Source organism: Prionailurus bengalensis, chromosome E4 (assembly GCF_016509475.1).
Source record: "Prionailurus bengalensis isolate Pbe53 chromosome E4, Fcat_Pben_1.1_paternal_pri, whole genome shotgun sequence".
NCBI lineage: Eukaryota > Metazoa > Chordata > Mammalia > Carnivora > Felidae > Prionailurus > Prionailurus bengalensis.
In genome coordinates this window covers 26,730,858-26,754,803 of record NC_057360.1, presented here as the reverse complement: position 1 = coordinate 26,754,803, position 23,946 = coordinate 26,730,858, and the positions used below count along the sequence as shown (strand labels likewise).

The 23,946-nt window shown below is 49.8% G+C and overlaps 2 long non-coding RNA genes across 2 annotated transcripts; both read left to right on the top strand.

Annotated features, from left to right (window-relative positions):
- Positions 1 to 555: 555 nt before the first annotated feature.
- LOC122475973 lies at positions 556 to 15,004 on the top strand. Its single transcript, XR_006295350.1, has 3 exons — positions 556 to 763; positions 1,916 to 2,006; positions 12,943 to 15,004. It is a non-coding gene; the product is annotated as an uncharacterized LOC122475973 (long non-coding RNA).
- Positions 15,005 to 17,987: 2,983 nt separating this feature from the next.
- LOC122476620 lies at positions 17,988 to 21,535 on the top strand. Its single transcript, XR_006295541.1, has 3 exons — positions 17,988 to 18,753; positions 19,224 to 19,411; positions 21,006 to 21,535. It is a non-coding gene; the product is annotated as an uncharacterized LOC122476620 (long non-coding RNA).
- The last annotated feature ends 2,411 nt before the right edge of the window (positions 21,536 to 23,946 follow it).

Below are 23,946 nucleotides of genomic sequence, written 5' to 3'. Positions count from 1 at the left end.
GAGGAAAAGGTGCGCCTGGGAAGAGAGGTTGCAAATTTAAACTCAAGTTCAGATTCTCCTAGCAACGGTGCACGCCCTCCGGCTGCTGGCTGGGGTAACCCAAGCACCAAACACAGTGCAGCTGTGGCAGGTCCTGTTGCTAGGAGAACAATGACTCCTCCTCGGATGGAGGGGCGAACAGAGTGGGTGTTGCCCTTTGTTTCCCAAGTAATTGTTTTAAAGCAAGGTGTGCCAGGAGCCAGCAGTGGGGGAATGAGGAACAAGGCTTGAGCCCTGATTTTTGTTTTTTTGTTTGCTTAGGAACTAGTGGTTAGTGCAAAGCCTCTTGTTTGAGAATATATCCCGAATGGGTTTGCAATTAGGGACAGAATCTGTAGGAGCTGAGGAAGCAACCAATTCCCCATACTGTTTGGTTCTCAGCCTCCACAGGCCATCTGCGTCGGAGCAACAAGTGTGGGATTGGGGGTGGGGTGGAGGAATGAAAAGGATCAAGCTGGCTTTGGTTGGGGCGGGGAGGGATTTGGGTTTCCAGATTTTGTGTTTCTTTAAATACATTCACAGACCATCCTGATCTCAATCCTGTACGGCGCCGTGAGGTTGGGGCATGGGAGAAGAGGAGGAGGGGGGCCATGTTCCCTTCATGACCTCCTTTTACATGTGTTCCCTCCAACTGGTCACCACCCTGTGTCACCACTTGCACTTTGCAAAAGCGGAAGCTGATGCAGAAGGCGTGAGAAGTCGGAGGAAGAGACAAAGCTGAGAGGTGGGTCCAGCTCTGTCCCATTCCCAAACCACCTTCTTTCTCCTCGGCTGCCGAGGTGCAATGGGTCATCATCTGATGTAGGTTTGGAGGGGGACACCTGGGGCCCTGTTTTGGGGCTATTTTCTGAGGGCATGTCCTTCAGAAAATACATTCAAGTTCCCTTCTAGAGAAGCCTCTGCTTCAGGAGTAGGTCACACAGTAGGCTGTGTTCATCGAACAGATTTTATTTTCCTCTTGGGCATTTGGAAAGACTATTCCTGAGCTTCCAGGGCAGTAAGGTGGTGTTATGGGACTGAGCTCCTGGCCAACCCTAGAGGCTAAACAGACACACACCCCTGTCCAGCACGGTCCTAAAGTCTGTCTTCCTAAAACTTCCGTGTGCTTTCCTCCAACCTTCTGGGTGGGTGCAGAGGACCCGGGTGGGACCCCAAGGCCCAGGAAGATGGTGGAGCCACTAGGAAGGAGCCTGGTTTTCTGAATGATTTCATGAAGCAGAATATCCCTCCCCCTGACATATAGGATTACGAATGAAAAACAAGCCTGTGTTGTATTGAGCCCTTGGCTTGGGAGACTGTATGTTACAGCAGTCAGGCTATGGTGATTCCTATATAGCGTATAGGAGGGTGTGGGATGACACCATTTTTGTTGAGGTCACCTGGCTGGCTCGGTAGGAAGAGCATGTGAGTCTTGATCTCAGAGTTGTGAGTTTGAGCCCCATGTTGGGTATGCAGATTACTTAAAAATAAAATCTTAAAAAAATCATTTTTGTTGGAGGAGGGGAGAGCGTGATATTTGGCAGAGGTGTTTCCATAAGTAGGTGGGGAGGGGCCTCCCGCTGGCAGAGGGCTCTGCTTTAATTAGCCACCCTAGACTGGGAAGAGGGAGCCAATGTGTGTGAGCGTGTGTGTGTGTGTGTGTGTGTGTGTGTGTGTGTGTACTGAAGTAAGCACCTTCTGATGAGGCCCTTTCTGAACTAAAGAAAATAATTATAATAATAGTTAACAGTAATAATAATAGCACCTAAAGGTAATAATTATAATAAAAGTTAATCTTGTATCACATACTCACTTTTCCAAGTGCTTTACGTGGATTATTTTGTTTAGTCTTCATCCCAATGAAGTAGGAACTATTAATGTCATCCCCATTTTATAGGTGAGGAAACTGAGGCCAACAAAGATGCAGAACTTTCCCAGTGTCACCAGAACGTAAGTGGCGGAGCCAGGACTGGAGGACTGGAGGAAAGGTGTGCTGGCGATCGAGCCGGCTGTCTGTCTTTCTAGAATGTGCTCTAACCCTTCTTGAGGGTGAGGAATTCTTTCCCACCTCATTGTCTAGAACAAAGGCAGAAGTAATTTGGGAGGCTTAGGTGTCCCAGGTTGGTAAGGAAGCCATGCAATTTATCTTGTCTGAGAAGATGCCCTCTGGAATGTTTCCAGGAATGTTTGGCAAGGGGGCTCTGGGGGGAGGGGAGCAGGACAGCTGGGGAGGGGAGGGGCCGGCATGTGTTCATTGCAGGTTTAAAGAGAGGGTGTTGGCTAGACCCACGCTCAGGCAGAGGGAGGCCGAGGGAGCCGAAGGCGCTGGACACGGACTCCTCGGAGCCCAATACTTCCCAGGATGCTCCAGGTCGCCTGCAGAGCAGGCTCCCGGTAGCAGGACCCCTGGCTGTCCTTTCTGCGCAGTGTCCTAGGAAGGACAGGTCCAGCAGGCAGAAAACCCAACGGGCACATCTTTATAGCTTATACGAGAGGTGCTCAGAGTTTGTTGACTGCACATCACAAATATTGGTAAAAGGCCTTCCGTGCGCCAGGAGATGTACTAGATGCTGGGGATGCCACAGTGAGCAAAACGACACGGCCCTTGCCTTCACGAGGCCTTCAGTCTGGATTCCAGATGCTGAATGTGGTGCTGGAGGGTGAGCTGGAGGTCATAGGCACCACAGAGGTAGGCTGTGGTGGGGAGGGGGCTCAGAGGAGGAGAGTCTGGAATCCTCTCCAAAGCCAAGCCCTGCCATCTGACTGGGGAGGCTCTGTTTCCCTGCAAGTGTTTTCAGACAGCTGGAGACTGTGGGTAGCAGGCTTTAAGCACTGATAAGTGCATTTCAGAGGTGGGTGAGGCAGAGGGAAGGGGGCCTCAGTGGGCTGGCTTCCCCGAGAGGGAGCCACAAGGGGAGCTCTTGACTGGGAATGTGGATAATTCTTTTTTAGGACCAGCAGAAACTATGCCCAAAACAGGCCCTTTCCATATTTGATGTCACCTTGGGGTCTCCATTAGATTTGCTTAGTGCCACAGGCATTCCGATGGACCCGAAGTCTTGCATTAAACTAGGAAAACCATTATCACTGGTTGGTCTGGAGCCCAGAGATAGGATTTGCTGTCTGGGGGCACTGCATGGAGGCAGCCTTCCTCAGCCGCGGACTCTAGCGCTTTCTTGAGCAGGAACATTCCATGGTGTAAGCGTTTTCTCTTTGACTGATGTGTTCAGAGAGGGAGCAGCCCAGCTGGGCTTGCGGCTGTGTCCCCTGTTAATTTAAGCCAGCTCAGGAATGCAGAATCTCCCTCATTTTCATGTTCCCTGTAAGCTCTGGGACTCCCACACACTCTACATGTTAAGTTTAGCACGACCTGTATAACTCACAGGTGAGTGGGCCAATTTCTGAAAATATCCCTTCTGCTCTCCTCTCTCCTGAGCTCCAGCCCTCTGTTCCTGGCTGCTTTCCGGATGTCCCGCCACACTTCAAAATCAGCGTGTCCTTCCTTCACTCAACCATCATTTATAAAGAGTCTTCTCTGGACCAGGGCCTGCTAGGGGCGGGAGATAGAGTCAAAGAAGAGATGCCCCCCACTGTGGTGTGGAGAGTCTGTTTAACTGGTCGCCTGCTTCCTCCACTAGACCCAGCATGCCATGTGAGCAGGGGCCGCACTCACTCCCCAGTATGTTCTCAGGCACTAGAACATAATAAGTGCCCAATAAACATTGTTGCCTCCATGTTAAATAAACACCTGTCCTCAAAAGGCTTCGGGGTGATGGGGAAACGGAGCAGTGAACCAGCAATTGTAGTTCACGCAGCACCAGTGTTAGGGAGGAGGTAAGCAAGAGGGGATTTAGCTAAGCCCTTGAGGTGGGGCTCAGGGGTGGCTTCCTGGAGGAGGCAGTGCTTGAGCTGAGACTGGAAGTGGAAGCGAGAGACACTCTGGATATTGATGGAAAGCCGTGCTGGCATGGACTGGAGGCGGGTCCTGGGGCAGCGGTAGGAGGTGAGGTAGAGAGGCCCAGGGGCAGGTGGCCAAGCTTACGTTCGGCAAACCAGCCCCACCTTCCCTGACCTCCTGTTTTTGGTGGGGGGCACCCCTGTCGTCCTGGAGACCCTTCTGGCAACCCTCCACAGTCTGTCTTCTCTCTTCTTTTGGGTTCTAGTCCTCTGGGTTCTGTGCTTGCCCTCCCCTCCTGGCGCCCCTGCTCTGGTTCCACTGCCCCGCCCTTACCTTCTGCTTGTCTGGGTCACCATACAGGCCACCTGACTGGTCCTCCTGCCCTTGTCTGGTTTGGCTCCAATCTATCCCATGCACTTCTGCCAGATTCTTCTTTCTAGAGCTCAGTCCTGACCACAGCCCTCTTTGCTCAGTAGCTTTCAGTGGCTCCAGGTGCCTTACTAAATTAGGGGGAAATGTCTTTTCCCAGCATTTCAGGACTCCAGCCTGTAGCATCTACCTAACTTTCCAGAATCTTCCTCCATTGTTCACATTCATGCAGCCAGCACCAAACTGGACTCTTGACGCTTCTCCAACCACAGCCAAGTTCCTTCTGCCTGGAATGCCTATTCCCATGTCCCCAAATGTCTGTGGGGTCCTATATACCTTTCAAGGCCAATCTTAAACTCTGCTCTCTCTGTGAGGCCTTTCCCAACTTTCTGACATTCTAGCTCTTACCTTGAATTGTAGCACAGTCTAACTCTAACCTACCTGCTGAACTGCTTCTTCCGGAGCATGGGGTATTATTATTAAAGGTATTGGCAGTAGGAGGGGGCTAATAATGTGTTATGGCCAGAGGACCCAGGCAGACCTAAAAACCCAGCAAGCACTGCCCACAAAGTCTCAGATGGTGACCTAGAGTAAGAGGAGTGAAGAAAGAAGAGTCACACCTGATAGCACACCCCACTTGGCAAACTGGGATGAGCCTGGGGGCCTTGTTCTCTCCAAATTTCTGCTCTTTCTGTGCTCTGGCCAGTCATATAGAAGAACAAGGGAGAGAGCCTGGGCCACCGAATTGTACCAACTGAATGGAAGGGAGGGCCAGGCCAGCCACTCCCCAGTCCACATTTTAGGAATAGTGACCACACCCACTGGCAGATATGGGCCAATCACTGCCCTTGTATATGACTGGTCAGATGAGCATTGCCTCTCCTTAGGACAGAATGACAGGGGAGGCGTGCAGGGAGGGAGTCCTGAGAGAGCATCTTGTCTTGCCTAGGAAGTCTCCCAATACCCAGCACAGCACTGAACACCGGGTGCAAGTGATGGGGACTTGTTGAATTAATGAGAAACGAGTACTGCCAGCATGAGCTGGGGGATGGTCTGGGTCTGCCCCTGCTTCAGGGTCCAGACCTGGAACCTCTGGTCAGGGTGGAAACTGACCTCAGAGGGAGCCCTCTCCCTGCCTCCATACAAGTACACACACACACACACACACACACACACACAGCAATACTCAACAAATGCTGACAACCCACTGGGCTTGGAGGCTTCAGGGACAATGTCTATCAAGGTTCACATCCAAAGATTCTGGAAGATTCTCTGTAAGATCATCAAGAAGAAGGAGATGTTGCATGGCAGCATATGAGCTAAGGGGAAGAGAAGCCTGAGAAGCAGACTCAATCAGGACAAAATCCCTGGGAAGTGGAAACACATGGGCTGTGAGGACAATGAGTGTGACCTCTCTGGCTAGGGAGAGAGGACAAGAGGGGAAGGGAGAAGGGGACCAGTAGGACCTGCATAGGGTCCCTGTAGCAAAGGGGACTTTGAAGAGGTGTCTTTACCGGAGGAACTGAAATGCCAAACTCATGTGTGCCCTGACAGGTGCTGGGCCTCTGGCCAGCCTGCCCCAATCCTCTCTCCTAAAGCAGATCTTCTTACCCTGCCCGTAGTATAGAGGCTGTGGATAAATGTGGTTGGCTCACTGCTCCATTTTGGGGTGGAGTCTGGGGCCAGGCTGCTTCTGATTTCTCTCCCTGACTCTGATGTCAACTCTTATCCTGCCTAGAGGTTCCAGGTGCTGGACTCTGAAGTGGGGACAGCTTTGTTTCTGTGACACTGAACCAATGGTCAGGAGGCCTGGACTCCACCTCTGAGATCCGAATGGGACCAGCGGGTAGATTTGTTCTTATACAGGGGATATGCCTCTGCAGGTAGACTAGGGAAGGTGTTCCTGCAATCTGGATGGCCACCACTGCCAGGGACATCATTGGCCAAGGTCAGGTCCCGTGACTCTGCGATTCTACCTTTGAAGTGGTTCTGAGTAGGATCCTAGACAACTCTTTTGGCTCCTCCTTCATCTTCCAAATGTTTTAGGGGATCATAATGCCTATTCCACTGGTTTCCTAAAGAGCGAGCTGCCTTCTATATAGTTAAATCATCAAGACATTCTTGATCATTTAAATTTCCCATATGGAACCTTGCAATTTTGGATCTCAGCTCTGTGTTCCTTTCTTTCCCCTCCAAAAAGAAATGTCTCATCTGAGGAGTTTTTAATTGTCAGGACTTGAGGAACCTTAAGCAAGTGTATTTGTAAAGGCCTGTCGTCACATGGTTACTTACTAAAGTCCTATGGATCAGACACTTTGAATGATGATGGTTTTGTCCTTCCAAATGCATTCCTCGGCATTCTGTCCTTTGAGTGTCACACACGCCACGTGGGGGGAGTTAGGAGGTGTTTATTTTGATCATCCTTTTTCTCAGGTGTGGAAATGCAGGCACAGGCTGGTGGAATGGAGGTGGGAGGAGCTGGGATAGGAATCTGGACTCTCCAAGCACCACTGATCTGGAGGGAAGCTGCTCCTGGCCTCAGCGCCACGACAGCCCTCTGTCTTGGTCTCCTCACCAGCCCAGGGCCCAGGGGAGGCAGGGATGTCAGGGAGCCTCAGTTTCCAGCCAAGTATTCTCTGGTGGGAGGAGAAGCCTGAGGTAGGGTGGGGGGATGTGAAAGCGCCCCTGCAGACAGCCCTGCCAAGGGATCACTGCTTTCCCGGCCGAATTAATTACTCCCAGTGATCTAGAGCCTACCACTAGGCTTTTTGGTGCTATTCTTTCCACCCGCCCTGTTTCCCTTTCTTTTGCACTCTTTCCCTTTGCCCCTGCCGAGGCCTCCTCTGGACCTCCAGGCTCTGCAGACCTGCTCTGCCGTCGATTCTGCAATTCGCCACTGGGTGGCGCAGCTGGCCGCGGTGTGTGGGCTCGGGTCACAGCTCAAAGCTCCAGGCGCATGTCCCGCCTACTGCCTGCCCAGGCCCCCAGCAGGCAGTGGGGCTCCTGGGGGCGCTGGGGAGGGGAGGTGAAGCGAAGGGAGCATTTTTCGGAACCTGGAGGGGGGGGGGGCGGCTCCCGGTCTGTGGGGGCCTGGCGGGGCAGAACAAGGCTCGGGTTCGCTTAAAGAGAGAGAAGTGGGTGGCTTGGGATATTGGGAGGTGGGGCAGGGTAGGGTAGGGAGGGGTGAGAAGGAAGAGGCTCAACTCTCTTTCCCCCCCGGGGTTTCTCCCCTCTCTGGAATAGAATGGGCTGGAAAATTGCATTTGAACAGAGGAGAAAACGTCTTTGCCTACTGGAGGAGCGACCTGGAGGTGGGGTTGGGGGAGGCAGGGAGGGAAGGGAGTAGTGGAGGGGGGTGACTTCCCTATCTGTTTAACAAACACACAGCACTCACTATGTGCCAGACACTTTACATACACTCCAACAACATTTTCTTTTCTCTACCTTACTGTATTGTAAAAACACATATATATCACATATAAGGTATAAAATATGTTAATTGACTGTGTATGTTACTGGTGAAGTTTCCAGTCAACAGTAGGTTATTAGTAGTTAAGTTTGGGGGGAGTCAGAAGTTATATGTGGATTTCAACTGCATGGGGGTTGATGCCTGAACCCTTTGTGTTGTTCAAGGATCAACTGGATTGAAAATGCCTCACTGGCTGGGAAACTTTGTTAGCTAATCACAAATGGTGCTTGACCTTGGGCTGGTTGCTTATCCTTTATAGTTGTTCTGAGAACCAAATGAGACCATTCACGTAAACAGCTTAGAACAGTGAGTGCTCAGCAAACGTTGATGAGATACAAACTCTTTAAAAAAAATTTTTTTTAACATTTATTTATTTTTGAGACACACAGAGAGAGAGAGAGAGAGAGAGAGAGAGAGAGAGTGAGTTGGGGAGGGGCAGAGAGAGACAGAGGGAGACACAGAATCCAAAGCAAGCTTCAGGCTCTGAGCTGTCAGCACAGAGCCTAACATGGGGCTTGAACCCACAAACTGCGAGATCATGTCCTGAGCTGAAGTCGGACACTGAACTAACTGAACCCCGCAGGCTCCCGGGTACAAACTGTTCATAGCAGCCTGGACAAGGGGGAAACATAGCTCATCATTCATTCCAGGTCCACCATTCCTTGTCTGCCTTTCTGGTGTCCAAAAAGCTCTGAAAGCCCAAAGCTTTTCTATTTGTTTGCAAAACTGATTTAGTGGCAAAACCTAACCTGAGCTTATGCTGACCTGCTTGTAGTCTTTATATATCCCACTCAGTGTCAGTGTTCACTTCACTGCAGGGGCGCCTAGGCGGCTCAGTTAGTTGAGCCTCCGACTTCAGCTCAGGTCGTGATCTCACGGTTTGTGAGTTCGAGCCCGTCGTAGAGCTTTATGCTGATAGTGTGGAGCCTGCTTGGGATTCTCTGTCTCCCTCTCTCTCTGTCTCTCTCCTGCTCTCTCTCTTTCTCTCTCTCTCTCTAAATAAATATAAGTAGGGGTGCCTGGGTGGCTCAGTCGGTTAAGCATCCGACTTCGGCTCAGGTCATGATCTCAGTCCGTGAGTTCGAGCCCTGCGTCAGGCTCTGTGCTGACAGCTCAGAGCCTGGAGCCTGCTTCTGATTCTGTGTCTCCCTCTCTCTCTGCCCCTCCCCTGTTCATGCTCTGTCTCTCTCTGTCTCAAAAATAAATAAAACGTTAAAAAAATAAAAAATATATAAATATAAGTAAATAAATACATAAATATTAAAAAATATATATATAGGTCCTCACTGCAACTGAGGATTGTTTGGCTAGAATTGACTCGAAATGTTCTTGTAGCACCATGACTGGATAAAAGGGTCACCAACAATCAATATAGAAAGTGGTATTATTGGAGTAATTGCAAAATAAGCATCATCTACCTCCCTGGGCTTGCTTCCGTTTCTTCCTGCGAAATGTGGATAACAACAGCAACACTCATGGAGCACCCTCTGGGTCCTAGACAAAGTTCCAAATACTCTACATACTATTTTACATTACTCATGCCATTCTCACAATAACATAAGTTATAACACCCCCATTTTACAGATGAGGACACTGAGGTGCAGAGAAAAATAATTAGCCCAAGTGTATCCAGCTACCCGATGGTGGATCTGAGGTTTGAGGTTTGAACCTGGCAGTCTGGCTCCAGAGCACAGGTTCTAATAACAGTAGTTCCTCTACTTCCTGCTTCCCTTTTTCTCAGCTGTGGACATGCTAATTACTAATCAATCGGATTCATTCCTTTAAGTAGCATACTATTAGTATATTGGGAAGTAATGTGGTCTAGTTGCCTTTTCTTCTGTTACTAATCTGCCCATCCATCCATTCATCTGCCCTTCCTTCCTTCCTTCCTTCCTTCCTTCCTTCCTTCCTTCCTTCCATCCTTCCTTCCATCCATCCATCCATCCATCCATCCATCCATCCGTCCATCCATCCATCTGAGATTAATGCAGTGTAAATAGTTACAAGAATACCTCCTATCCACTGTGAGCCTCTAGCCTCAATGAACATGACTTATCTCATCAGTATAAAATGGCATCATAATATTTACCTTGCAGGCTGCTTATATTAAATGAGCTGTTTTATGTGTGATGTCTAGCCTGGAGTTCATATTACTCTATGTAGTTGAAAGAGACATAATTACATTGAAGAAATCCTACAACTGGTAGAACTACACATTTCACGAGTGCTCCCACCTTCACATTTATTGTAAATCAGTTATATTTTAGTCTTTAAAAATTTAATCCTGCTGCACCCTGGGAGAAGATACTCCTCCAAATGTTGAACTGACTAAGGGGCCCACATCCACCTTGGCCACCCACCCCCTTCCTGTGATAGAGGGAGCCATCTGCCTGTCGGCTGGCAGGGATTTGGGCACGATGGAGTGGCCTAGTCTCCTTCCCTTCCTGATCTCCCTGTTGACAAGTCTGAGTAGCTTCTTCCTGGAAGAAGAAGGTAGAAGGCTTTGGGAGGGGGCTGGCCCTTCCTTCTCCAAGGAGGCAGTGGAGAGCATCAGGGAGGGAAGTTGGACTGGCTCTGGTGGTAGCTGAAATACGTATTCGTTTTGAGAGAGTGTTCCAACAGCAAGGCCAGGGGCAGCATTTAGAAATTTTTAGTCTTCTGTACTTCTGATCCTGGGTATGGTGGGAGAGTGGAGGCAGGCAGCCTTTGCCAGAGAGAGCTTGGCACTCAGGCTCCTGCCATCTGGGTTGTGAATGTTGTGCGTGTGTGTGTATGTGTGTGTCTCTATGTGTGTCTCTTTGTATGTGTGTTCTTTCCAGAGACAGACTCTCTGGCCAGATGTCAGAAGCTCTCAAACCAGGGACAAAGGAGTCCCTGATCCACTGTCTCCCCATCCATACCCCCAATCCCACCACTTCCCTCAAGTTAATTGTAGAACAGATTACAATTCAAAAGAGGTTGAACTTTCATACATTTGTTGCTTTGCCTCTATTATCCAGGTAATAAGATTTTAAAAGATAGTCCATGGGCCACCTGGGTGGTTCAGTCGGTTGAGCGTCTGACTTTGGCTCAGGTCATGATCTCATGGTTCGTGAGTTCGAGCCCCATGTTGGGCTCGCTGCTGTCAGCCTGTCAGTGAGGAGCCTGCTTCTGATCCCCTGTCCCCTTCTCTCTCTGCCCCTCCCCTGCGTCCATTCTCTCTCAAAAAATAAAGCATTACAAAATTAAAAGATAGTCCATATTACATAATAATTAGCGGTCAAACAAAGACACAAACCATAACATAAGACAAACCAACCACGAACAGGTTCAAGTTATCTGTTGCAGTCACCTCCTCTGTGCCCTAGGAAGGAGGCTGATGTTTCTGGATTCCTCTCTGCAGTCACGGACGGGGTGGGATGTAGGGAGCTGCAGTGTTGGTCAAGAGTTCAGGATGACCATTGGCTTGCTGCTGGCTGGTGGGTCCTACACAAAGTTGAGCTGGAAGACTGGCTGGCTTTCACCGAAAGACACAGAAGCCACATCTATGTGAAGGCATGGGAGGGAGGGGCTCGATGAAGGGATACTGATGGGGAAGCCCACTGGAGACACTTTGGAGGACTCAGAGGCAGGGGTACCCCAGGTTCCCCATGTGGAGCCCATCTTGGATCATCTGAGCTATTAACTCAGCCGGAGAGGAGTGACCTGTGGCTTCTGGAGTCTGTGGAGCAGAGGGCGTACCCTAGGAATAAAAAGTCATTTGCCTACTCTTGTGAACAGCAAGGCTCATGGAACCATTTGAGCTTGCAAGTGTAGCTGTAGGAGGAACTTGCAGTCACTGAACAAGCCCTCGTTGATTATCTAGGCCCCCTGCTTCACCCTGGAGATCCCGTGAGTCACGCATTTAACAAATACTGAGCACATACCTGTGGCAGTGCTTTCTGGGTGCTGAAGGTACAGCAGTGCACAAACAGAATCAGATTATAACCCTGTTGTCACCGAGTCTGCCTCCTGGTGGGGCGACGCAGATCATAAATGAGTAAAATCTATGTATGGCATGTTGGCTGGAGAAAGGTGTCTGGAGAAGGAATGTTGGGGGAAGATTGTACAATTTAAAAATTTTTTTTTCAACGTTTATTTATTTTTGGGACAGAGAAAGACAGAGCATGAACGGGGGAGGGGCAGAGAGAGAGGGAGACACAGAATCGGAAACAGGCTCCAGGCTCTGAGCCATCAGCCCAGAGCCTGACGCAGGGCTCTAACTCCCGGACCGCGAGATCGTGACCTGGCTGAAGTCGGACATTTAACCGACTGCGCCACCCAGGCGCCCCTGTGCAATTTTAAATGGAGTGGCAAATAAAGTCCTTACTGAGAAGGTGATGCTAAGATGAAGATGAGAAGGAGCCTTGTAAGTACCTAGTGAAAGAGTGGGTCAGGCAGGGGACATGATATGTGCAAAGACCCTGTGGCAGAGGAGACCAGTAATGCCAGAGCAGAGGGTGAACAGGCAGAACGGCAGGAGATGACACTTAGGGAGAGGTGGATCGTGCAGGACCTTGTGGGTTATTTCCAGGCCTTTGTTATGATCTTGATGAGAGATGGAAAGCTGTTGGGCCATTTCTAGCACTGAAGTGACTTAGGGTTTTGTAGGATCACTTTTCCTGGGTTGTTGAACAGAGACTGAAATAGTTTTGGTCTCAGCGATGGCAGTGTGGCGGGATGGTCCTCAGGAGCAGGAGACCAGGTCCTTCGCGGCAGATATGAGCATGGGGACTTGCTCCTGTCCGAGCCTGTCTGATACAACGGGCTGTTGAGAGTAGGTGCCTGGGGAAGGGCCGTCAGATGAAGAGACAGCAAGGTAACCTCACAAACACTCTGTAACACAAGGAAAGAAACCTGCAGCGTCTGTAATATAATTCCATTTATTTAAAATTGCACATGTCTGTGTGCAAGAAGCATGAGGGATGTGAAAGCTGGTCATCAAAAGCAGGCAGTGATTATGTCTGGGTGGCAGGCGATCCTGACTTTCTCCCCCCTCCCAATACCTTCCTGTAGAGTTTAAATTTTTTTTTAGTAATAAGCAGCTATTATTTATATAACCACGAAAAAAACCCAACAGAGCTATTTTCATTGTGGGAGAATAAAAGAAAATCAGTGTGATTACTGAAGATTTTGTGGATTGTTCTGTTAATATATTTTGTCTTCCCAGGCCCTCAAGTAACCAGCCTCAAAAGCAGGATGCAGCTAATTGAATGGACGGTGATGATTCCTTCTTCAGTTGGTCAAACAGCTAAATCCGCCTTCGAACCTGCGGCCGCGCAGCCCCCGTGACGTCCGTTTCTGCCTGTTTCGGGTTTGGGGGATGTGCAGCCACACACCTTCCCTGTCTGTGCTCCAAGCCCACTAACAGCCCGTTCACACCGCTCCAAGTTCATTACTGCAGAGAGGTGGGAGCACGTAAGGGGAGTGAACCGGAGACTCAGGACTCAACTGCACCAGGCACCCGATGAAAAGTAAAGAAGCAGGACGCCCGGCCGGCTCAGTTAAGTGCCCGATCCTTGATTTCTGCTTGGGTCATGATGCCAGAGTTGTGGGACTGAGCCGTGCGTCAGGCTCTGGGCTGAGCATGGAGCCTGCTTAAGATTCTCTCCCTCTGCCCCCTCCCCCGCTTGCATGCTCTCTCTTTAAAATAAAATTAAGGAAAAAGTGAAGAAGCAATAAAAGAAGGAGTGAGTGCCACTGCCTAGTAATTGTGGGACTCAAAGCAACAACTGGCCCCGGCCCCCACCCCCTTTCAAGGAGAAAGTCTTCAAATAGCAGTGGGAGGAGGGGGGGAGGAGGAGGAAGGGAGGAGAGGAGGAGGGGAGCAGGGCCTACTTCTCTGACCCCTGTTTCCCCGCAGAGTCACCTCACGTGAATTATTAAGCCCCGAACAAGCTGAGGAAACAGTTTTCTGCAAGCAGGGATTCTGGGAAAATGTGAAGACCCGAGCCGAATTAGCCCTACGTGTTGTTCTAATGCGTGTTTAACTGTGTGTGGTTTTTGCACGTTTAACGTGTTAAGTGTGTGTGTAAATATCTTTGAAAGCCCCAAGTCCCAGGGTCTCCCACAGAGGCCACTGTGAGGACTGCACAGGTTTCCTGCATTCCTGAGTCTTTGAGGCCCCGCTCCCTGGGGACTCTGCACAGAGAAGGAGGCCAGAGCCTGCAGGTGAGGGCCCCCTGGGTCCCTCTGCCAGATACCTGGGGGTGAGTTACAGGTGTCCCCGGAGCAGCAGATCCACACCAAGGGTTACCAAGGCAACACCTGCTCCTCCTGGGACAAGAGAGGAAGGGAGTGCTGACAGAGTAGGATTGCATGAGCTGCCTTTCCAGAGGGATCTGGGCTAAAAATACCCATGCAGTTGGCACTTGCTGGGTTTCGGGAGCCTCTGCCTCATGTCTGGCTCCTGGTGTTCTGACCCTCCAGTGCAGGGTGCCAGACCACGGGGGTGTGGAGGGCAGGCGCTTGAGAAAACCCCCGATGGCCTTACCGTGGCGTGGGGGCCTGAGTCAGAGCTGGGGTGAACAAGAGGAGGGACATTGTCTTCCTGGCAGATGCAGGGCCTGTCTTGTTTGCCTGCACCGGAAGTCAATAGGTTGGTCACTCCTGGGCAGCCCACCTAGGGTAATCAAACCGCTGGCTGCTCCTGAGGGCACCAGAGACCGGTACAGAATGCTCTTGAGCTTGCCCGCCCTTCCTGAAAGGTCCCTGCCAGCCTGGGATTTGCTGGCCCGGGGCTTCCTGGCTCCTTGGGTCCCACGCTGCAGGGGCACGCACTGAAGCAGAGAAATGAGCTCGGACCCCTGCTCTTCCCAAGTTTCCAGTCCATGCTTCTGAAGGCAGCCTTCATGCTGGGCCTATGTACACAGACCGGGAGAGCTGAGGTCTGCGCTCAGCTTCAGTGTGTCCTGGGATTTGGACATCCGGGAATCTCTGGGCATCAAGGACCTCTGAGGCTGGCTGTTGAACAACCTGTGTGCCCTGCAGGTAGGTGAGGTGAGACTTGAGGCCCCCCGGGCAGTGCTCAGATAGGCAACTATGCAGCCATCAGAGAGCCCACCTGGGTCATGCAGAGTCCCCCCACCCCCACCCACCTCTAGAGTGATGCTCCTCAAACTTCATGTGCCAGAGAATCACTGTGTGCTTGTTAAAATGCAGGTTCTGACTCAGCAGGTCTTTGTGGGGCCTGAACTCTGTATTTCTTTTTCTTTTTTTTAGTTTATTTATTTTGAGAGAGAAAGAGCAAACAGGGCAGGGAGGGGGAGAGAGAGAGAGAGAGAGAGAGAGAGAGAGAGAGAGAGAGAGAGAGGGAGAATCCCAAGCAGGCTCCACACTGTCAACACAGAGCTCAATATGGGGCTCGAACCCCACAAACCTGGAGATCATGACCTGAGCCGAGATCAAGAGTCCTACACCTGACTGACTGAGCCACCCAGGTGCCCCTGAGACTCTGTATTTCTAATAATGTCCTGGGTGGTACCCATTTTGCATTTCTGAACATGAGGAAGGCTTAAGGGCAGTGGTTTTTAAACAGGGGAGCAAATTCGTGGAGGCGCTTTAAAACTTCAGATTCCTGGGCCCCGTCTGTGACTTCCTGAACTGGTCATCACATGGCAAGATGTCAGAAAAGCTAACCGGTGATTTGAATCAGGACTTTTGATTTGCAACCACTGCCCTCGAGCCTTCAGTGGATGGCTACACATGGGAGAATGCCTCCTCAAAACAATGTGGTCCAAACATTTCTCTATTTTTAGTAAGATTTGCCCTTTGCAAGCCTGGCCTACCATCACTCACTCCTCAGCAAATATTTATTAAGTCTCTTCTGTGTTACCATAAAGGTTTATTCTTTCTTTTCTTGCTGGACAGATAGACGGCAGATGACAGACTCTGTTTCATGCCTCCAAGGCTGCAGAGCTGAATCAGAGAAACCTCCAGAGGCTTAAGGTTCACTAGGTTGGTTTCCTTACATGGTTACAGAGCTACTAATGTGTTCTTAATGAGCTGCCATTTACTTATGCAAATAGCGGGGCACAGATGCCAGGCGGATTAGGGCTCAGCAGAGAGGCATGCCTCTGCATATTGCTTATGTGTTAACACAGGAGTCCCTGTCCTTTCGGATCGACTGTGCTTTTTGTCTTTAATGCTGCTGTGTGGGCAGTGTGTGTGTGCATACGTGCATATGTGTGCGTGTTAGGGGGTCTCACCAAGCCGCCCTGGCATGAAGACATCTCTACCAGCCAGAGTTCCTGGTGGGAGTCACAGACCTCCCCCTGCCCACATCTGCCTCGAGCCTGGCGGAAGACCACTGCCGAAGACCTGTGAGGGAGGAGGGGCAGGGGCCGTTGAGCAACGTGGCATAATGGGCTCGCTGGATCCAAGCAGTGCTGTGAATTTCACTTCTGGTCATCATGAACAACTTTTAGCAAAGGTTCCCTTGTATCTTGTGAAAGGACCCCTCTCCCCCACGAAAAAACCCCAAAACCAAAACACAAAAACAGCACCCACCCACCCACCCCCCCCCGCCCCCAAAACAAAAACCATGAAACAAAGCACTGTGTTTATTACTCTTCTGTTCTCGCGAGAGACCTCCCCGTCACATGAGAGCAGGCGCTGCTCGGACGTGATGGTGTGCCGTCTCTGAGCGTGTAGCTGTGGCCTTGGCACTGTTATCTTCGCTGGCACAAGGGAGCAGCTTGCAGGGGCTGCTGACATTTGGTACCACACCAGGCACTGTCCAAACAGAACCGAATAGGCCTCTCTCCTCATTTCTCAGAGCTTTTGGAACATGTATCAGAAAGCAAAAATCTGTCCAAACAGGCATGGCGTTCTGGGGCGAGTCAGTGCCACGTTTCTGATGTGCTTCTAGGCCTGTCTGCCCTGGCATCTTATTGGCATTGTTTTGCTGGCACTCCTTTTCTCCAGCAATAACTGCTTTGCTTGGATACCTTTGTGCTCACTGCAGACTCTCCCCGCCTGGCTGGCCTGCTCCTTAACCTGGTGGGAAATGCCCGCTGCTGAAGACTCACTGATGTTGCCACGTGAGGCTCTTTGTATTCCCTCCTGAGACGTCACACTCGTAGCTTACCCTTCCTGTCCCCACATCCCATGCCTCCGCAGGTCCTTACCCATCCCTTTCCCTCTCTGTGGCTGACACTTCTCTGCGTGAGCCTGTGCAGCTCCTTCCTGGGAACCTCGCCTGGCAGGGACCGTTGGCCCCCATGGCAGCTGGGAGGATGAAAGCATTTTTTTGGTCTGTGCCTGTTCCCTCCAGCCCGGGAGTCCCCTCTTTGAGGAGAGCTGTGACTCCTGAGTGGGGTGAGTGTTCTGTCACCTGCTACTCCCGGGAGGGAAGGCTGTGTGGTGTGGTGGGTGGCAGGAGGGCAGCCTGGCAGAGGGCAGTGTGGGTTTCAGCCTTGGCACTCACTTGAGTTGTAGACATAAATCACCTTGTCACTTGGGTCTCAGTTTCTCACCTGCAAAATGGGGGAGGTTGGTCTGGTCTTATCTGGCCCATACTGATTCAAAAAAAGCAAAAAACAAGAACAAAGCAAACAAACCCACTTGGCTTGACATTTGAAAATCTGAGGTTTCATATAAAAGTAGGGATTTTTCCCTTATCTAGAAAAATCGGCATATTTGGCCACATCACCGCCTCCTGGCAACAATTGGCTGCAGCTGGGCAACAATTGGCTGCCCCTTTTGTAGGCTGTGCTCTGCAGTTGGGTCCGCTTTGGGGCTCCCTCCTGACAACAGCCCTCCTCACTCCATTGCTTTATGTATTAGGTCTTCTAGGCACATCTATTAATTTTTCAGGGCTGCCGTAACAAATTACCACAAACTAACTACAGAAATGCATCCTTTTGTAGTTCTGGAGGCCAGAAGTGTGAACTCAAGGTGCGGGCAGAGCCACGTTCCCTCAGAAGGCTCTAGGAGAATCTTCCTCGCCTCTTCCTTGCTTCCAGTGGTTGCTGGCAGTCCTTGGCACTCCTTGACTTATAGATGCGTTACTCCCACCTCTGCCTCTGTTGTCACGTGGCCTTCTCTCCATGTGTCCATGTGTTTCTTTATTTTTTAATTTTTTTTAACGTTTATTTATTTTTGAGACAGAGACAGAGCATGAACGGGGGAGGGTCAGAGAGAGAAGGAGACACAGAATCTGAAACAGGCTCCAGGCTCTGAGCTGTCAGCACAGAGCCCGACGCGGGGCTCAAACTCACGGACCGAAAGATCATGACCTGAGCCAAAGTCGGACACTTAACCGACTGAGCCACCCAGGCGCCCCATCCATGTGTTTCTTTATAAGGGCTCTAGTCACTGGATTAGGGCCCAGCTTAATAAGTATGATCACGTCTGAACTGGATTTCATTTGCAAAGACCCTATTTCCAAATAAGGTCACATTCTGAGGGGGCTGGGGGACATGAATTTTGGGGGACATCATCCAACCCAGTGTAGCCTGTGGGCTGGCAATGTTTGGTCTAGCTGTGTTACCGTCCTCTGACTTCTGTCCTCAGGTTCCTTCCTCCGGGTGGCATTTTCACGGCTCCTTCACCTCTCTGGATGTGAACAGGAGGCACCACAATCTTCTGGTCTTGGTTTGGCTGCTTCAAGGGCCACCTTGTGGACAGTCACTGCTCTTCTGGATATTTCGTTCGTGTGCGTCCTGGCAGGACAACAGAAGCGCCCTGGGCTGTGGTGGGAGCGTTCTGAGAATGGGATGCACTCTCTGTGCCTGGTCAGATGCAGCTCTCCGTGGTGCTGTCTCCGAACAGCCCCTTCCTTGACTTGTATTTTATTTTAGCACTTCCTCCTAAATTGCAGTGAAGTGTGAACTCACCTGTTTCCTCTCTGGACTCTGAGCTCCATGAGGTCAAAGGCTGTGCTTTTACTCCAGAGATTCAGCCAGGAGAATGGTAGACCCTTAGTAGATGTTTGCTGAGCAGAGGATACTTCAGGGAGCTCACCAAGTCCATACTCAGGGTGGGTCCCGGCCCCTCCAGACAACTTGCCCCCTCTTTCATGTCACTCTTGGCCCAAAGCTGCTGTTTTACTTTCCTGAATGCCCCAGTTTCTGACTCTTCCATGGTCTACCCAGCCTCGATGGGTGGACAGTTGAGAAGAGATGAGGATCTGGGTTTTTCCTTGCTAGTCCTTCTCACCGCCAAGTCTGGTATTGTATGTGTTTTGGAGTTTCCTTCTCCAAACCTTCAATCCTGTTGAATAGAAACATTTTACTTAATTTCAGGAGGGCATTTTCCCTCAGATCTGTCTCCAGAGGTGGGATGATGCCCATGGTCTTCCTAACCCCGGCAGATTTCATGTCCTTTGTTAAGGAGACTCAGTTTCCCCATCTTCTTCTGTGTACATGCTGTCTTAAGGTTTTTTTTTTTTTTCCCCAATAAACATCTATTGAGTTCTGATCATGGGCCACGTTATGTTCCTGTTCCTAGGAATAAAGTAGTGAATGAATGAATATGGGCCATTGTCATGGAGTATTACTTGACTTAGACAATGACAGCTGCTGTAGAAAGCTCAACACATGGACCTATGACAGTATCTGTCAGGAGGACCTGATCAGCCCTGAGAGCTAAGGAAGGCTGGCTTCCTTGGAATGTGGCATTCAAACTATGCTTTGAAGGTAACTAGAAATTTGGTTGGTGGTGGTAGGTGGGGACAGGGAATGGTGGGAACAGGACACACGGAGACCTTGAGGTGGGAGGATGTGACCCCGACCAGGAGCAGAGAGAAGGCCAGTGTTTCTAGGTTGGAGAGTGAAGGGGTGAGGTAGCCATGGAGAGGCCAGGAAGGAAGGCAGGCAGGCCAGACCATACCCTGCCTTGTGTGCAATGGGAGGTAAGGAAGCATTTAAGCAGGTGAGACCATTTTCAAGTGCTCACTCTGGCTGCAGGGTGGGGACAGATGGGGAGGAGCAAGAGGGAGAATGAGGATAGCAGTAGGCAGCTATTGTAATGTTTTAAATTAATTTTTTAAATGTTTATTTTTTTTTTTTGAGAGAGAGAGAGAGAGAGAGCATGAGCAGGGGAGGGGCAGAGAGAGGGGGAGACACAGAATCCAAAGCTGGCTCCAGGCTCTGAACTGTCAGCAAAGAGCCTGACATGGGGCTCAAAACCACAAACCATGCAATCTTGACCTGAGCCGAAGTTGGACACTTAACTGACTGAGTCACCCAGGTGCCCTGCTATTGGAATCTTTTAAAGTAAAGCTTGATGATCTCTTGGACTGTGATGGAAGGAGTGGGGGTGGGACAAAGAGGTGGGTCTGGAGAATACCAGGCAGTGTGTGGGGGGGTGGGGGGGAGGGAAGGGGTCAGATAGACCTGGTAATAGACTGGGTGAGGGAAAGGGAGGCATCAAGGATGACTCAAGGTTTCTGGTTTGTAAAATTGGGGGGTGGCATCCGTCATGGTGAAGAGCAAAGGGTGGGAGCCAGGTTTGGGGACGAACATCAGGAGTTCCGTTTGACATATGACTGTACCTATTCACCTGGTCCCTGGGACTGATGGGAACAACATTGCTCATGAAAATCCTTGGGCTCTTTAGGGGAACCTCTGTGCTTAGATTCAGAGATGGGCCCCTGTACTCTCTTTCCCCATTAACTTGAGTCCACTCTGATCCTTGTAAGAAATGGTCACTCAGTAGGGGGACTGACTGACCTATCAGGGTAACAGTGCCATGTGGGCATTAAAAAATATGGTGCCCGTGTGTCCTGAAAGTTAAATGTCCTTCCCAGGATGAGCCACTCCCTTGATTTTTATACAACCACAGGTGGGTGGGAATCACTGGACCTTAGTGCTGGGCTTCAGCTGCTGAAATGCCCCATGAACTTGGGAGGTCATCGAACTTTTCTGAGCCTGTACTTCTGATGATGAGGATCAGCTAAGAGATAGTGTGGGTGAAAGGGCTCTATAAAATTAGCCGTTATATAGAAATAGACGGTGTCTCGGTGTCATTGTGGCTGCAGCTTCCCTGGTGCCATCTGCTGTCCCCTGTGGATCAGATGGAGGATAAGATTTGTGTCAATGACCACATCACTTGGTGGGTGTCACCACTGTGGTCCTGCAGCCAGATTTTTATTACATGTGACACTGTTCTTACGCAAGAATTCTGCAAATTCAGTTCCTTGAGACATTGTGCCAAATCCTTCAGCAAAATTGAAATCTTCCACATCTGCTCTGTTCCTCTCAGTCACTAATTTTGGTAATTTGATTACAGAGACAGCCCTCTCTGTTGGAGCTTTTCTGCGCTGGCTGAGGAAACTGGTTCTGCGTGATGTGTTATTGCCCCTCCTTCTGAACAGGTTGTTTCTCCTTCATGTTTTGTTCTTGAGTTTGGAAAATACAGCACTGACAGGAGCTGCAGTGGGCAAACTGCCTCCGGTTCTTTTTAGAGCAGGGTAGGGAATAAACAAACAAATACATTCATCTATACATAAATACACCTCAGGCAGCTGCTTCTGGAAAGGATCAATACCTGCCTGTGTTTTCCTCTATAAAAAGGGGACAGGCGGAGTGTTTTTTATAGACGACTTTGCTCATTGGCACTGGGAATCCAGCCCGCTGTTTGAGCTGTGAAACTGAGGGCTGGTCTTTGGTTTCTCTGGAGCTCTGTTTCTCCACCTGTAAAATGAAGGCATCTAAATTGCCCTTTCTGGCTCAGAAGGTCAATTCTTTCATTCATTCAGCAAATATCTGTTCTAGGCAGGTAGCTGTGAACACATCAGACACACACTCCTGGCTTTGAAATACCTAAGTCCTGGGCGCCTGGGTGGCTCAGTCGGTTAAGTGTCCGACTTCGACTCAGGTCATGATCTCACTGTCTGTGAGTTCGAGCCCCGAGTCCAGCTCTGTGCTGGCAGCTCAGAGCCTGGAGCCTGTTTCAGATTCTGTGTCTCCCTTTCTCTCTGCCCCTCGGCCACTCACGCTGTCTCTCTCTGTCTCTCAAAAATGAGTAAACGTTAAAAAAGTTTTATTAACAAAAATAAAGGGTCCTTATTGTATTATGGTGGGGTGAAGAACAGGTGGGTAGGTATCGTAGAGTGGGGGATGCTTCCCTGTCTGGCTGTCAGGGAAGGTCTCCTGAGAGAAGAAGGCTGAGCTGGGAGGAAGGAGGAGGAAGAGGAGAAGGTGGGATCATCTGGGCCAAGGAAGAGCCTTTAAGAGGCTGTGAGGAACTGGGCAAAGTCTGGGATGGCTGCAGCTCGGAAAGCGGGGGGCAGCTGGGTGGGAGGAAGCTGGAAATCTGGGCAGGGGATGGTTTGCCAGAGCCTGGTGGGCCTTGAAATCTGGAAGGGGGCAGAGAGACCCAGGGCCTTTGAACCACTCAGAGACTGAGGTGCCCCCAGTGGCAGGCTGGGGGTGGTACTCCCAAATTCAGCATCCTCTTCAGCCAGCCCAGTCCCTCCTGTCTTCTGGGCCATTGGAATAGCCCTTCTATTTGGCTTCTCCTGATAAACTGCTCACCCTGATTTCTTTCTTTTAACTATTTTTTCCCCTGAAGAGATGTTTATGGGGTTTGAGGCATCTGAGGCAGTTGGCAGGGTAAAGGAGGCCTTTCTTAACTGTTCAGTCTTCTTTTCCCAGTACTTTGTGTCTTTTTCCTGCATATTTTCTTTGGAAGCCCTGCCGAGGGCTTGTTTGGGACTTAAATTTTAGTAAGAAGGCCATGTGGGAGTTAGGAGGGGTGAGCAGAAGATGAGCCATCTAGTGTCAATACCAAGAAGGACCCACAGACTTCCCCTCCTCGCCACTTTTGAATAAAGAGCCAATGCCAAACTCTAACCACTTTATACTTAAGCAAATTTAACAAAAATCTCATTTAAAAATAGCCACCTTGAAGCTCCTCAAACACTCCATGTTCCCTCCCTCCCCAGGGCCTTTGCACATGCTGTCCCTTCTTGTTGGAGCGCTTTTCCCTTCACCTCATACCCCTTTGCCTACTTTCCCCTACTCCTCCTTCTTAGCTCAGCTTAAACATCACTTCTTCAGAGAAATTGTCATTGCCCCACCCCGGTGAGATTGGGTCCTCTTATATTCTACCATGGCTCCCTATTCTCTTCCTGCATACCACTCACTTTTGCTTGTAGTTAAGTATTTGTGAAGTAATTTGATGATTCCTCACTAGACTCTAAGCTCTCTGAGAGAGACTGAGTCATTGTTGTATCTTCAGCATGGAGCACAATGCCTGGCACACAGTGAGCATCCCATAAACATTTATTAGGTGGATAAATTATCATGAACCACAATTTCTTAGGCTTTTGGGATATGCTGTTGCCATGACAGAACGAACTTAAGAAAGCAGAAGTCACATTACAGCTCTTTGGCCTGGGCTTCTGTGAAACCCAGGCTGACATAAATCTGTCAGGACATGTGTTTCAGTTCATGTTTGACAACAGCTCTGGCCAAAAGGAAAATGAACGGAATGTTTGGGGATAGGGAGCTCAATACTTTATGAGAAAGGTCAGACATTTGGGCAGGGAGCTGGGAGTTTAATGTGGCCGAGATAGTTATTGATCATCGACCATCCACGTGCTCTCACATATGCTGGCTTCTCTTGTAATTACATTGCCATGTGCCTGGTTCTTTCCAATGGATTGAGAGTGGAAGTAATGGGAGCCATTTCCACCTGGAGGTGGTTCAAATGCATGTGCCTTTTTTCACCTCTCTTTTCACTTATGTTGAAGGCCATGTGTCCATAGGACAGAGTTGAAGATGGAGAAAAACCTCCTAATGTATGAAGCCCTTCTGTGAATAAAAAAATAAATCTTTGTTCCATAAAACCTTTAGGATTAAGATTAATCTTTAAATTTTTTTTTTCTTTTAATGTGTATTTTATTTTTGAGAGAGAGAGAGAGAGAGAGACAGAGAGTGCAAGCAGGGTAGGGGCAGAGACAGAGGGAGACATAGAATCTGAAGTAGGTTCCAGGCTCTGAGCTGTCAGCACAGAGCCCGTGCAGGACTCGAACTCACAAACTGTGAGCCCATGACTTCAGCCGAAGTTGGATGTTTAACAGAGCCACCCAGACGCCCCAGGATTAAGATTAATCTTATCAAAATTTCAGGATTTATCTGTTACTGTGGCATATCATAGACTGTCCTGACTGATACTCTCTTACCACACAAAACTTCCTCATGCTTTTTCTAAAAAACCAAATATT